This window comes from Nothobranchius furzeri, chromosome 17 (assembly GCF_043380555.1).
Source record: "Nothobranchius furzeri strain GRZ-AD chromosome 17, NfurGRZ-RIMD1, whole genome shotgun sequence".
Lineage (NCBI taxonomy): Eukaryota > Metazoa > Chordata > Actinopteri > Cyprinodontiformes > Nothobranchiidae > Nothobranchius > Nothobranchius furzeri.
Window position 1 is genome coordinate 26667196 of NC_091757.1, and position 16458 is coordinate 26683653.

General features: G+C 41.0%; 1 protein-coding gene across 1 annotated transcript in view; it reads left to right on the plus strand.

Annotated features, from left to right (window-relative positions):
- The first annotated feature begins 4545 nt into the window (after nt 1-4545).
- LOC107396649 (tenascin) overlaps nt 4546-16458 on the plus strand; it is a 290411-nt gene continuing 278498 nt past the window's right edge. Inside the window, exons 1-2 of the mRNA XM_054731189.2 lie at nt 4546-4666; nt 4769-4855. The gene's annotated coding sequence lies outside the window, so the exon portion shown is untranslated. The remainder of the gene's footprint in view (nt 4667-4768; nt 4856-16458) is intronic.

Sequence of the window (16458 nt, forward strand, 5' to 3'; positions counted from 1 at the left end):
TCACCACTCCCTGCTCTGAGGGCCGACGGTTCATAAAAATGCCAGGGCCAAATTTTGGTCCCAGTCCACCCCTGACTCCATGTACTGATGTTGATGATGATGATGTATTCCTTGCATGTTCCTGTTCAACTTTGTGGGATTATTCACAAATAAAGTTGATTCTATCAGCATCCTCCCAAGCATGATTTGTTCTTCCTCAGTAAGTGAGGCAGCATCAGGGGTAACTGTAGAACCTCATCTATGTTTGAACTGTATTACAGATCTGTTTTTAACACAGCAAAGTCTTATTTTTATCTTGTTTTGGCTGATGTTTCGTCCATCACTGTAGCTTTCTTCAGATCTTTGTCGCTGTTGGTGGCGTCACTTCTGTCATGAATCGGAGGTTGTAGCAGGACCCAAAACACAGGTAAATCCAGAAGCAGCCAGATATGGTTCAAAAAGTAAAACAGTTTTATTTGAAGCCATGGTCTGGAGCAAGGACAGGATGAGAAATGGTGTGAGGAACAAAACAGGGATGCAAACACAAGGAACTGACAAACAGCAATGGGCAAAGCTGGGTATAAATAGACTGAGGAGGTGAGTGGAGACCGAGTGGAGGTGTGATGATAACTGATTACAGTGATGACCATGTGTGTCTATTAAATGAGTAGAGATGATAAAACACAGACAATCTTAACAGAATAAAATGAAACACAGTAAACTAAGAAGAAGCTTGAACTAAAAGACTGAATCAAGTAAATGATAAGAATAATTTAACAGAACAATTAAACGCAACATAAAGAGCCAGGGAGATGAAGATTTGGGCATTAAGAGAAAATAAAACTAAACATGGGAATGGAAGTTAACCGAGGAAGAATAAATAACTATAAGAAAACAACTACTAAGGAAACACAGGGGTCAAAGGTCACTGATACAAAAGAATACTAAACAGGGGCTTGACAATACTAAAGCTAAACAAGGATAAGGGGACAACTAAAGAAAAATAAAGTAATGCTAAGCGACTGGGGAATAGGAAATGGAGTGAGAAATCTGAGTGAAGACTGAGGGGACCAGAGACAAGGGAGATAGGGTATGGGGTAAGACAGAGACAAGGAGGATATGGACAGTACATGACAACTTCCTTCTTTGTGTATCAGCGGGCAGCAGAGAACGATGTCGCCCTCTGCTGCAAAATCTTCAGCCCACTATTAGGTAATACAGATGGCAAAAACAGCACAGAACCGGCAAAACAACGGAGGACAACAACATACCAGTTTCACACAACGTTCCATCCCATCCATCCATCCATCCATCCATCCATCCATCCATCCATCCATCTTCTTCTGCTTATCCAGACTTGGATCATGGGGGCACCAACCTATCCATCCATCCATCCATCCATCCATCCATCTTCTTCTGTTTCTCCGGACTTGGGTCATGGGGGCACCAACCTAAGTCAAGAGGCCCAGACTTCCCTCACCCCAGCCACTTAAACCAGCTCTTCCAGGGGAATCCCATGGGGTTCTCTGGCCAGGCGAGAGACATAGTCTTGGATCTCCCATTGGGTCTCCTCCTGGTTGGACATGCCTGGAAAACCTCACCAGGGAGGCATCCTAATCAGATGCCCGAGCCACCTCAACTGCCTCTACTTGATGTGGAGGAGTAGCAAATCTACTCCGAGCCCATCCCGGATAACTGAGCTTCTAACCCGATCTCTGAGGGAGACCCCAGCCACCCCGTGGAGCAAACTCATTTTGGCCGCTTGTCAGCAATCTTGTTCTTTCCGTAACTACCCAAAGCTCATGACCATAGGTAAGGGTAGGAACAGAGATCAACCAGTAAATCGAGAGCTTCGCTTTCTGACCCAGCTCTCTCTTCACCACGACAGACCGGTACAACGCCCGCATCACTGCTGATGCAGCACCAATCCGCCTATCGATATCACACTCCAGTTCTCCCTCACTCATGAGCAAGACCCCGAGATACTTAAACTCCTCCAATTGGGGGCAGGACCTCATCCCTGACCCGGAGAAGGCATTCTACCCTTTTCCGAATCAAGACCATGGTCTCAGATTTAGAGGAACTGATTCTCATCCCAGCTCTTTCACACTCGGCTGCAAACCGCTCCAGCAAAAGCTCAAAAATTGAGTTTTCAAAAAGAAACAGCACAAAGGACACAGACATACATTACATTACGGTACAAAAAGATCAAATAAAACTTTAAAACACTAACCCTCTCTAAAAGTCCGTGAGTACAAAAAGTTTTTGCCGAGATTCAAAACTTTGTGTCCTATGGTCAAACGACAGAGGGAGGTAAACATTTTTACTCAAAACACAGCAGGAATTATCGAGAAGTAGCAAAGCGATAGATGGTGTATCTTAAACACCTGCACCTTTCCAAATGTATTACTAATAATAGTTTCCAGCTTTACTCATGGGGAAACTCAAAGTGAGGGGTGGTTCAAAATCGTTTAGGCTCTAAAACTATTAAAAAGATACACACAGTTCCATGTTTGCAATAACATGACACGCAGGCGGCCTAAGCAGGAAAATGAACATAGAACAGAATAATTTATCATTAATTACTTGTTAGGAAATGGTTAGTTCAGCATCAATTTAAATAGGAATATATTTTTTTACTCAGTTCAAGATTGAAAATGTAGTGAAGTACAAAAACATACTCAAGTATGTAAGTAAAAGTGCAGACTTTAAAAACAACTTTAAAACGTATAAATACACACATAAAAACTACTCAGTTACAGTAATGCAAGTAAATGTAATTTGTTACGTTCCACCTCTGGTATGAGTAGTTCTATCCTGGCCTGCCAGACTCCTCCTCTGTTTAATTCTGCACAGAGAAAGAGTCTGGTAACTCTCCGATTTAAATAACCCCACCCCCTGAGAATTCTAACTGAGCCAATCAGCGCTGAGTATGGTACGTCACACACCACAACGCCGAGTTTGTCATAAACATGGTCACTGAAGTGGAGTTCGCTGTGGCTCTTTCCTTTGTTCCAGATGATTTGAACACATCTTTAAAACCACAACAAGTATAAGCGCTAAAAGCATTTCTTCTAAACAAAGATGTTTGCGCTGTCGTCAGACTCCATTTTTACTACAGCTAAAAAAACGACAGCATCACACACAGCAAAGCTCAGTTTCTCATAAACAGCGAAGACAGCGGCGGAGTTCGCTGCGACTCTTTCCTCTGTTATAAATGACTCAAATGTCTTTAAAACCACAAGCAGAAGCGCTAAAAGCATTTCTTCTAAAAAAAAAAATTAAAAGATGTTTGCGTCGTTGCCAGATGCTATTTTTTTACTGCAACTAGAAATCTACGGCGTTGTGCGGTACAGTCGGGATTTCCGTCTTTTTTCTGATTGGTCATTTTTGAGCTGCCTAGTCCCGCCCCTCAAGTGCCTCTCTGCCTGTGAGTTACCAGACTCTTTCTCTGTGCAGAATTAAAGAGGACGAGTCTGGCAGGCCAGGCTAGAGTAGTTCACCATTAGTGTAAAATCACTTTGGAAGATTCCTTAGCTGGGAGCTGAGATAATGAGGAGTGAAGCAGAAGGACGCACTAGTTTTCTAGCTGTGGTGAGCGGTGGACATGAGTGATCACTAATGAATGAGAATACTTGTGCACTATAAGAATGCACCACTCACAACCTAGTGTGATCACTGCAGAAAGAGACAACTTTGCAGCAAACCCACCTGGAACATGGTGGGTTCTCGTGTACCGTGTTCAGCGCCTTGGGCTTCCCGACAGGGTCGCGGAAGGCGCTTTATAAATAAAGCTTTGACTGATTGAACATCTGTGGTTCCTCTGCTCAGCAGCAGCAACCTAAACAAGTCAAAGCTCTGCATATTTACCATCTCATCAAAATCCTTCAATGTTTGTTTTACGTGACAGTGTGAAGCATGTTGCTTTACTGATATTAACTGGATGTTTATTTGTGCTTTCGTCTTGTGTCGTGAGACACCTTGTGGTTTTTGTCAGGAAAAGTGATGCATAAATAAAGCGTACATTCTTAGCCAGAAGTTACTTCTTAGATCGATTTTACATTCATGCAGGTTCAGTGTCATTTGTCTTCCCCGACCCCCAACACCCTTGGCATAGCTGAGAAAGGATCACGCACCTGTCAATCATAAGCAGTGACGATGCCTGAAACAGCCCCAAACAGATGGCTAGAGTCCCACCCCTGCTCCACCCCCCTCGTAAAACACTAATCTCCTTAGTTTTCCACGCTTACCACTAATTTAGGTCTTTTCATCAAAGCAGTCAGTCATGTTTTATCAGCAGTGATGACACTCACAATGCCTCATGTTGATGACAAATTCCTATCAGCTATTCCTGTGAATTCACAGCATTTACTGTCCTGCAAACCACAGGAAAACACTTCAATTGAACTATAAATCCACATACGAGCTTAAGACAATAGCATGCCAGGGGGCCGAGGGTGTGTTTTTGGTGTTTTGGGTCAGAGTGGTAACCCCCGCCACCCATGTCTGACGAGCTGCTAAGGAGGCTGAGCCAGAGCAGATGTCTCTGGTGACATCTGCCTCAGTTTGTGGAGGAAACACAAGAATCTTGTAACTCCAGCACTCATGGTGGTACTGAGGTGCCCGGGTCACATAAAGGTAGACCTCTTCACTTCTACTGCTCCTGAAGTCATCAAACTGCTCTCAGGTTTCTGTTTAGTCTTCTTGTTTGTGGCTGTTAGTAATTTGTTCTTCAAACATTAGCTTGTAATGTGAATACTTCTTTCTTCTGATTATTTATGTCTTACAGCGTTTGTGTAGAGCAGCTTAAGTCCTGCGTGACACAAAAGGATGCACTTGTGCTAAAGAGGATTCATCCCAGAAGCTTTTGCAGACAGTAAGGAATGGAACGGTTCTTAAAGTATTGATCCTGTCATGTTTACCCATCAGTTTTGCTTTTCTCTTGAGTTCAAACTGACTACAGCGAAAGGATTCTTGATTCAGATGTGTCATTGATCTGACGAATGATTCCTCTGAGCCGGGTGTGTTCTCAGCTGCTTTGGAGTGAGGTGGTCTGAAATTCATGCGTGACAGGAAGACTCTTTGTTTTGTGTTGGTTGGTCATCGATCTTCATCTCAGGGTGATGATGATGTGCAGGAGGATGGTCTGATAGATTTATGCTAAACTAGGTCTGGAGGCATGTGATAAGAATTCTGGGCATGCTCAGGAGAGTCCCAGTCCATATGTGTCCCCATAAATGAAAGAAGCCTTCTCATTATAGTCTGACCTTGTTTTGACAATGCGCCGCATGCTTCCTCCCTGCTGCTTCAAACACCTTATAGATCCAGACGGCTCTAATCAAGTCATATTGCAGCTGGATCAGTTGTGTTTTCTTCCTTCCCAACATCATTTTATTCTGCACACACTCTCAGTCTGTCCAGCTGACAAAGTGTAGCTGCTTATCTCTGAGCAACCAATAACCACACGTGAAAATAACATGTCAGCTGCTGAGATTGATTCTGGTTCCAAACAGTGTTGTGCTCTGGGTGTTTGGACCTGAGCGTGCCAATCTGTCCTCCAGTTTCTGATCTTAGTCAGGATTTAGTGTCCGGATGATTTCACAGTGTCTCTGATTTCCTGAGATAAGCTGGCAATGTAATTCAAGATGATGATGAATGATTTGTTGTTGAATCTTGAACTTTTGCTACGGTAAAATGTTGGTGTCAGATGTGAACCCAGCTCTGTGATTGGGCCACTCAGGACATATAAAGTTCTAGTGGTACACATTGTGCACGTAAACTTTTTTTTGTGTCAAAATCAGCATGGTTAATGTCTGCAGGCACTTCTGTCCAAACTGAAACATTTACAACAAAAGGGAATTTAACTGACAGTCTGTTGTCCTGTGCTACTCTGGATGGATCACTGTGTAAAACAGAAGATGTAATCAGCTGATTTGTGTCATACAAGCTTATAGTAGAAGTTTAAAGTCCCATAAGTGAAATTACATCTCCTCATTTGACCCATCCCTGTGGGGAGCCGTGACCTGCAGCAATGGCTGTGCTAGGGAAGTATTTGGTGGTTTCTTATAATTTAAGTTTATAGTATAGTACACATTTATAGAACAGTATACATTTATAGTATAGTATACGTTTATTGTATAAGTTTATAGTATTGGGGTAACGGTGGCACAGGACTTAAGTGCTCGTTCCATGGTCGGAAGGTTGCAGGTTAGAGCTCTGCTGAGTTTGTCACTGTCGTTTTGTTCTTGGGCAAGACACTTATCCCGCCTGCCTGCTGGTGGTGGTCAGAGGGACCGGTGGCGCCTGTGTACGGCAGCCTTGCCTCTGCCAGTGCACCCCAGGGCAGCTGTGGCTACAATATAGCTCATCTCCACCAGGGTGTGAATGTGTGTGTGAATGGGTGAATGATTGATTGTGTTGTAAAGTGCCTTGGGGGGGTGGGTGGTGGTAGTGGGGGTGGGGGGTGGGGGGGTGGGGGTGGGGGTGGGGGGGGGGGGGGCTCTAGATGGTGCTATATCAAATACAGGCCATTTACCATAGTATTCATTTACAATATAGTATAAGTTTATAATATAATATACATTTTTAGTATAGTACAAATTTATAGTAAAGTATACGTTTATAATATAGTATATGTTTATAGTATAGTATAAGTTTATCGTCTAGTATACATTTATAGTGTAAGTATATAGTATAGCATATGTTTATAGTAAAGTATAAGTTTATAGTACAGTATACGTTTATAGTATAGTATAAGTTTATAGTATAATTTTGTAGTATAGTGTAGGTTTAAAGTAAAGTATATGTTTATAGTAAAATATAGGTTTATAGTATAGTATATGTTCATTGTATGGTATACTTTATGGTATAGTATACGTTTATTGTAAAATATTTGTTTATAGTGTAGTATACTTTAATGGTAAAATATAAATTTATAGTATAGTATGCGTTTATTGTATAGTTTATGTAGGGATTGCAATTTTATTGTCTATTTTGGACAGTGTCTTATAAACTTTAGACAGTAGTTTGGGGGGTTTGAGATTATAGAAGCCAAATACCCTTGGTGGTGTTTGTAATTCTATTTTATTGAGCTTAAATTTTTTGTTTGACTACAGATTTAATTTGGTGATATTCTAAAAAGCTATTCTTATCTATTCCAAATTGGGAGACTATTCTGTTAAATGGGATGAAGTCCAATCCTTCATATATGTGTTCCAGGTATAGGATTCCTTTATTGTTCCAGTCCGGAAGGTTCATCATTTGGTTATTTTGCAAAATATCAGGATTATTCCAGATAGGTGTGCGTCTGCATGGTACTAGTGAAGACTCTGTCATTTTTAGATACTCCCACCATGCTGTCAGAGAGGTGCTGATACTAATACTTTTGAAGCTTTCATGTTTTCTTATGCTTGAGCTAATAAATGGTAAGTCTGAAAGCTCTATCGTATTGCAAAGTGTCTGTTCTATGTCTAACAAGGACTCATCTAGTGGGCTATCTTGCAACCATCTTGGTATATATTGCAGCCTGTTGGCTAAGAAATAATAATAAAAGTTGGGTAGATCCAGTCCTCTTCTGTCTTTGGTCTTCTGAAGCGTTTTTAAGCTAATTCGTGAAGGTTCATCCTGCCAAAGGAATTTAGTAATTGAGGAGTCCAGAGATTTAAACCAGTCAGCTGGTGGTTTGTTTGGGATCATCAAGAATAAGTAATTTATCCTGGGTAAGACCATCATTTTAATTGTAGCAACTCTCCCCGTGAGTGATATCGGTAAGGATTTCCATCTTGCAAGATCATCTTCCACTTTCCTTAAAAGTGGGATGTAGTTTAGTTTGGTTAGATCTGCTAACTTGGGAGAGATATTAATTCCCAGGTATGTGATATTCCCTGACTCCAATTGTGTATTAAGCAAATTGACAAATGAGAAATTAATTGGTAGAACTGTGGATTTTAACCAGTTTATAGAGTAATCTGAAACTTTTGAAAAAGAGTTTATCAGTTCTATTGCTTGGGAGAGAGAGGATTGAGAATTCTGGAGAAAGAGTAAAACATCATCTGCATAAAGACTGATCTTATGTTCTATTTTCTTACACTTTATCCCTTTAATGTCTGTTGTTTGCCTAATTGCTGCTGCTAGTGGTTCGATAAAGATAGCAAATAGTGAGGGGGAGAGTGGGCATCCCTGCCTGGTCCCCCTCTGAAGACAGAAGCTAGCTGATATTTGGTAGTTCGTCCTGACACGTGCTGTTTGGTGAACTGTATAATGTTTGTAGCCAGTTTATGAAGAAGTTCCCAAAGCCAAATTTATGTAAAGTTGCAAATAAGAACTTCCAGTTAACTCTATCAAAAGCCTTTTCTGCATCTAGAGATAATATACTAGTTTCTATGTTTCTACTGTAAGAGAAATCTATCAAATTAAGTAATCTACTCGAGTTTGTGGATGACTGTCTACCCTTAATGAAACCAGTTTGGTCAGGGTGTATTATGAAGGGGGTTACCTTCTCTAATCTTTTTGCCAGGGCTTTACAAATTATTTTGAGATCAACATTATTAAGAGAAATTGGGCGATAGCTGGTAGGAAATGCAGGGTCGTTGCCTGGTTTTAACAAGAGACTAATATTGGCTGAATTCATGTTTGGCTGTAATCTGCTGCTCTCTTCGATTTCCCTCACCATTCTGAAAAATATTGGAGCCAGAATGATCCAGAATTCTTTGTAGAACTCTGCTGGAAACCTGACTGGACCTGGAGCTTTCCTATTAGACATGGATTTAAGGGCTTCCTGGAGCTCAGCTGATGTTAGTGGAGAGTCCAGGACTGTAACTTGGCTGTCTGATATTTTAGGAAGTGTTATCCTGTCAAGGAACTCATTGATCTCATTATCTGATGGGTTTATCTGTGGTGAGTACAACGTTTGGTAAAAGTCTCTGAAGGTGTTGTTTATTCTTTCAGGGTCATTAACTATATTCCCGGGTGAGTCTTTAACAGCAGATACAGTAGTTTTCTCTTAATTAATTTTTAACTGGCTAGCTAAAAATTTACCTGATTTATTACTATGTTCAAAGTTTTCTATTTGTAGTCTTTGTGCTAAAAATTGTGTCTTTTTGTCAATAATTCCAAGAAGTTCTAATTTAGCATTACGTAATTTGCTCAGTAACTGTTCTTCTGTGGATGCCTCTAAAGACTTAATGATTTCTTCTAACGCCTGAATGCGTTTGTTTTCTGTTTTTTTCTTATGTGATGAGAAAGAGACTATTTTACCTCTCATCACTGCCTTTCCTGCCTCCCAGAGAATAGATGCTGATATTCCAGGCAGGTCATTATGTTCTAAATATAAAGCCCATTCCTTTTTTAAAAAATCAATAAAACCTTCGTCTTTAAGCAGTGATGTATTAAACCTCCAGTTTTTGCTTGGTGGGATTGTCTTCTTATTTACCAGAGTTAATGAAACCGGAGCATGGTCGCTGACAGCTATGGGGTGTATCTCAGTGTCTGAAATGTCAGCCAACAATGAGCTGCTGACTAGAAAATAATCCAAACGTGAATGAGAGTATGGACGCGTGAGAAAAAAGTATACTCTCTACGGTTAGGATGAAGAGATCGCCATGCATCACAAAGCCCATAATCACTCATGTACTGTTTAACTATGTTAGTGGATTGCCAATTGCACTGAATCCCACCTGTACTGAGCCGGTTTGTTAAAGAGTTCATCCAAAAATTAAAATCGCCTCCAAGTATAAGTGGACAGTCCAAGTGTTCAGAGAGTACAGAGAAAAAATTATGAAAGAATGAAGGGTCATCAATATTTGGACAGTATATGCTGACAATACATAAGCTTTGGTTCTGTACAGACATTTTTAACATTATAAATCTACCCTCTGGATCAGAGACTGTGTCCAATACTGTGAAATTGATGTTTTTGTGTATTAAAATAGCTATACCTCTTTGCCTAGAGTTATAGCAGGCAGAGAACATGCTGGGAAACTCAGGTGTCTTAAGTTCATCTGCGGATGTGGCAGATCTATGAGTCTCTTGTAATAATATTACGTCTTCTTGCACTCTCTTTAGCTGATCAAAAATCTTTAATCTTTTCTCTATGGAGCCAGCTCCATGTATGCTCCATGAAACAAAGCTTAGTGCACCCATAGATGTGTGTGTGTGAGTAGCTAGAATATGATGCCTTCATGTGAATAAGATGGAATAAGTAACTAAATGTATAAAATAGTATGTTAATAAATAACAGAAAAGTAAATAATAATAATAATAATAATAATAATAATAAAGATCCAACAGTGTTTGTGGTTGTATTATTTGATGCATAAATTATGACATTGTGCTGTGGATTTAATATATATATTTGTATGTGTGTGTGTGTGTGTGTGTGCGCGCGTGTGTGTGTACGTATGTGCTGAGTCTGACGCAGTGTTGGAAAGTTGTGTGGTTGTGCCATACAGGTGTAAAGGTACAGAAGCAGGTACAGAGGAAAGGAAAATACAGATACAGGTTAAAAAAGAAGAATGAACTAAAAAGAAAAGGTGATAGGGGTGTGAGGTGGTGATGAACAGGTGATCTTATCATCTAGAGTACGGACTTAGCAGCTGTTTAATCCTGATGTGATCAAACCCAGTGAATCCTGATAAGAATAATAAATGTCTAACCTGATGTTGGGCTCATACAACCAGTCTGTCACTCCTCGCTCCTTGTAAAGTCATTTACGCTGAAGTTGTTTCCTTTGAGCTCTCTTCCGTGACTTTTAACAAGATCCTTCTGCTTAAAATGTTCAAATTTAGCCACGATGGGACGAGGTCTTCTGCTGTCAACTCTTTTAGCTCCAAGGCGATGTACCCAGTGAAAGGTGATGCTTTTTACCGTTTCTTTGGGTATCTTCATTTGGGTCTGGAGAAAGTTTTTTATTGTTTGCTCGCAGTTCTCTGCTCCTCCCGCCTGTTTCGGCAGGCCTGCGAACACCAAATTATCCCTCATGCTACGGGCCTGAAGGTCCAAAACCGTCTCCTTCAGAATCTTATTGTCCAGGGTGATCCGCGTCATTCCCTCTTCCAGGGAAGAAACGGACTCCCGCAGAGACGCGTTCTCAGCAGCGAGCCGCTCAACCTGCTCTTGGCTGAACTCCAAAGATGTTTGGAGGTTTTGAAACTCCTGGTGTAGAACCTCAAACAGATGAAGACGCCCCTCAAATCCCAGAAGCTGTTTATCTATAGAATCTAATAATTCTAATATGTCCTTACGGGGAGATGAGGCCTCAGGTGAGTCCTGAGGACGGCTCCTCTTGGTCCCAGGAGTTTCAGGCTCAGCTGCTGATTTCTTCGGACCCATGAAGAAAAACTAAAAAACTCCGTCAATATAGTTTTGTAAAGTTTCTAAAGTTTCTTCACTTACCTCCAGGTTGAGTGAGTTATACTTACCAGATTATTTCTTTGCATTGTCAGTAGATAAATTAGGCAAAAATGTGTCTTAATTGTTTGTGGATGTTTGCTAACGAGCTGCCATCAGCTTCAAACGCTGCCGTGTATCCGTTGATCGGCCATCAGCGCATGTTTAAGTGGTTAGCAGCAGTGTGCTAGACGATGGCCCCCTCCATGAGGCCGCCACAGCTCAGCAGAACATTGTAGCTTCTTTTGGGGAGAAAAACACAGAGAGAAAATAGAGTTAGCAGCTGAAATTGCAGAAAATAATACAGTTAAAGAGCAGACTGTAGAAGAAAGTAGTAGAGTGTGAAAAGTGGTCAGTGTATCCTCCAGCAGTCTAAGCCTATAGCAGCATAACTACAGAGATAACTCAGGATAATCTATCTTATTTAGATGGAGGCATGTTGGAGGCAGGGGAAGGGAGAGCCGTCTTTACCGACTGTACACTCCACCTCAACTCTACTCCCCCACTTGTCCAGATCTAGGCTAACATCAGATTTTAACCAGAGGCCCTATCAAATAAAAATATTTCAAGCCTAGTCTTAAAAGTAGACAAGATGTCCGCCTTACGGACTAAAGCTGGGAGCTGGTTCCACAGGAGAGAAGCCTGATAACTAAAAGTTCTAGCTCCCATCCTAATTTTAGATATTCTGCGAACCACCAGTAAACCTGCAGTCTGAGAGCGAAGTGCTCGGTTAGGAACGTATGGAACAATCAGATCACTTATGTATGATGGAGCTTGATTATTAAAGAGCAAGTCAACCTCTTCCAGATTCTAACTCCACTCCCACTTCATGTTTGAAAAATGCAACACATGCTGTTGCCTGGCAGACCGAGAGGGCGGAGCTGCTAACAAATACACACACCCACAGGCTCACCACAGCATTGTGACATCATAATGTACCAGTTTACATCATAGCATACCTCTTAGCCAATAGCGGTGGCAGATTTAAATTAGAATACAGTGCAGAGTTTTTACCTGACAATGGCACAACACTGCCAGTTTTAGGCAGAATATTTAAATTTTAACTAAGATGCACTGAAGTGCCAAATTATTGACTACACGTGTCTGCAGCACGATTAGACACTCGTTTATTTAGTTCATCAGCAAAAAAAAGTTGATTTGGGGGTGACTTGCTCTTTAAGAGCTTTATATGTGAGAAGAAGGATCTTAAAATCTATTCTGAATTTAACAGGTAGCCATTGTAGGGAAGCTAAGACAGGAGAGATATGATCTCTCTTTTTAATTCTCATCAGAACTCTAGCTGCAGCAGTTTGGACAAGCTGAAGACTTTTAACTACATTCTGTGGACTTCCTGAGAGTAATGAATTATAGTAATCCAGTCTTGTTGTAATAAATACATGAACTAGTTATTCAGCATCACTCCTGGAAAGGATGCTTCTAATCTTAGCAATATTCCGATGGTGGAAAAAGGAAATCCTGCAAACCTGTTCAACCTGGGATTTGAATGACATGTCCTGGTCAAAGATAACACCAAGGTTCCTTACTTTGTTCTCGGAGATTAATGTAATGCCATTCAGGTCAGGTGATTGACTAAGCAATTTCCTTTTCTGAATTTCAGGTCCAAAGATGAGAACTTCAGTCTTGTCTTGATTTAAAAGCAAAAAGTTTTGAGTCATCCAATTTTTTACGTCTTCAAGACAAACCTGTAATCTAACTAACTGATTAAATTCATCAGGGTTAAAGGATAGCTGTGTATCGTCAGCATAACAGTGGAAGTTTATCCCATGCTGTCTAATGATTTTACTAATTGGGAGCATATATATATTAAAAAGAATTGGTCCAAGCACTGAACCCTTTGGTTCTCCACAAGTAACCCTGGAGTATGAAGAAGATTTGTCATGTACATTTGCAAAATTAAATCTGTCAGACAGGTAGGATTTAAACCAGCCTAGCGCTGTTCCTTTGATCCCTACAAAAGGTTCAAGTCTTTCTAAAAGAACATTGTGATCAACTGTGTCAAAGGCAGCACTAAGATCTAACAAGACTAGAACAGACACAAGATTCTTATCTGAGGCCATGAGAATATCATTTGTAACTCTCACTAATGCAGTTTCAGTGCTGTGATACTCTCTAAAACCAGACTGAAATTCCTCAAACAGAGCATTAGTGTTTAAATGCTGACATACTTGGATGGCCACTATTTTCTTCAGGAGTTTGGATAAAAATGGAAGGTTAGATATTGGTCTATAATTCATTGGGTCATCTGGATCCAGAGAAGGCTTCTTAAGTAAAGGTTTGATTACAGCAACCTTAAAATCCTGTGGTACATATCCATTTACTAAGGATAGATTGATTATATCTAGTAGGGCTGCAACAAACGATTATTTGGATAATCGATTAATTGGCTGGGGTCTCGACACGATTAATCGATTAATCGGATTACATGGAGAAATTTTTAAAAACTGCTAGGGAAACGTTATTTCTCTCCTTCCTTCACTTTATTTAACACAACATTATTAGAAAACAGTTCAATAGCAGAAAAACAACATGCCATCACCTAAATTGTTTTATAAGGTGTATAGACAGAGACCCTAAGCTACATCTATCTGTGACCTAAAATGCTTGGTCCAAGTTAAACAGCTTAAGGGCAATTCTCATCTGTTTTGTTTGATCTCATCTGTTAACATTTATTTTAAATGTAATTAAACATAGGCTGTGAATTAATCAAAATTGATCACTATTTCCAAAACTGACTGAAAAAATACCAAATAAAACAAAAGTAAATGAATGCCATCCTCCTTGCAATGATGCCCTGGGCAACTGCCATAAAGTCACATCAAGAAATGCTGCTGATCATTCCAATGATCCCAAATAGACTCACATTAGGCCACATGAAAGCAACTGAACCCAAAAATATATTAACCAGTATATAACTGCACTCTCACACAACACGCCTGCAGCAACAGTTAGGACTCCTCCCTCCCTTTTAAAAGCATTTTTGCTTCTGAGGACATTGTGGTTGTAAAACCACATGCTAGTAGTCTGGCCCCGGTGTGATCAACCAGTTTCTGCGGGAATGTGACGGCGGAACCAGGGCCAGATTAACACTTTGTCGTACCCTGGGCAAAAATATTCAAGGGCTCCATCATCACGACCCAAGGATCACCATAATGTGGTCACATACAGAATATTTTACTGTAATATGCAGTAAATATACTCAATACTTGAATGCCTGACAACACGTAACCCGCCCAGAGTAACCTGTGACCCACCTCGTGTGGACTGACCAATGAGGAGAGGGTCTTAACTTGAGGCCCTCTCTTCATTGGTCAGTCTGCATGAGACTGACTCTCAACTGACATTCAGTCGTAGGCAGCGAAGTGTCTCTGTGCAGCGCAAAAGCCCGGGTGGACAGTTTGTTTAATATAGGGTGACCATATTTCCATTTCCAAACAAGAGGACAGGGGATCTGTGCCTATGACGTCACACTATGGCAACGTCACACAAACCATGTTGGGACCCATTTTTTGTAAGAACTAAATTAATATCAGATTCTGCCAATTAAAGGGCTCTAAAACAATTCATATGTAAATATTTTGCATATTTAATGCAAAATCTAATTTTTCTGCTTTAGTACTGCAACAAGGTTTTATTAATAATAAATTATTATACCTTTTGTTTTACTACAGCATCGGTAAGCTTCCTGTGCACAGATGATTAAGGATGCTTGTTTCAGCTGTGAGATTAGACGATAGGATCAATGAAAAAATAAGTTGTCACACACTCCATGGAAACTTTCAGAGAATCCACAAATAGTGGCTTTCAAATGGTTTTGTTACTTTTTGCAAGTTTTTAAAAGAAGCAGATGAGACAGCATGTCTGATAATTTAGTTTTTCATCTGATAATATTAGAACATGTCAGTAATGTCTGAGGGGCTTTTATAAACACCATATAACTAACACTCCTGGAGAGGGCATGAATTACACAGAGGCTTCTGGGGAGCCCAGTTATGGGGGTGGGGGGGGGGGGGCATTTTGCCTTGGCCCCCAAAATGTCTTGAAACGGCCCTGGGTGTGTGACTGAGTTTTGAAGGTGATCTGAATTGTATCAGATGTATAAATATGACATGTGTATAACTTATTGTTTTTTACTGGTAAAAACGTGTCATTTGACTTTTCAACACTTTGTTTTGTTTTCTTGTTTTTATTAAACTATTTTCCTGTCCTGTCTGTCTCTCATCTTCCTGCATCTCCTCATAATTCTCCAGAAAATCTGTTGCCTGGATTCTTACCTTTTCACCTCATCAGTTACTTTTGAACAGATCAAAGGGATCTCCTGACCGAAAAGCTCAGAGCGTGTTTTCGATGCTGCGTGAGGTGACATCACCACAGCACAGGTGATGAGCTCCGCAGTAGCGAGCTTCAGGCACAAATAAGACAGAAAATAGAGAACATGTGCGGACATGAACGATTGTGTGCTAATTATAGTTTTTTGGTTGCGCCACTTTGAGAATGGACCGTGCGCTGGAAGCAGCTGCCTGGATCGCTGCGCGACAATGCGGAACCGGTTCACAGCAGCGCAAGTCTGCCGGCTCTCCCTCGTGCTGATCTGCCGGTACCGGCTCTCCCTCGCGCTGATCTGCCGGCTCTCCCTCGCGCTGATCTGCCGGCTCTCCCTCGCGCTGATCTGCGGCTCTCCCTCGCGCTGATCTGCCGGCTCTCCCTCGCGCTGATCTGACTTGCTCTGGTCTGCGCGCAAGGGCGGGCGGGAAGGGGGGGGGGGGGGGGGCGCTTTTGGAAGAGTTGTGCGACACAACGAATCGATGACGCAATTCGTTGTCAACGCTTTTAGTAATCGATTTTCATCAAATTTATCGATTCGTTGTTGCAGCCCTAATATCTAGAATGGGGCAGTAACCAAAGGAAATGCTTCTTTAAATAATTTGGTTGGGATTGGATCCAAAATGCAAGTTGAAGGTTTAGATGAAGCTAATATTTTTGATAAATCTGAAGGCTCAACTGGATCAAAACGGTCCAAGAACAGATGAGGTTCTACAGTCACCTCTGATGCTGCCTCACTTACTGGGGAAGAAG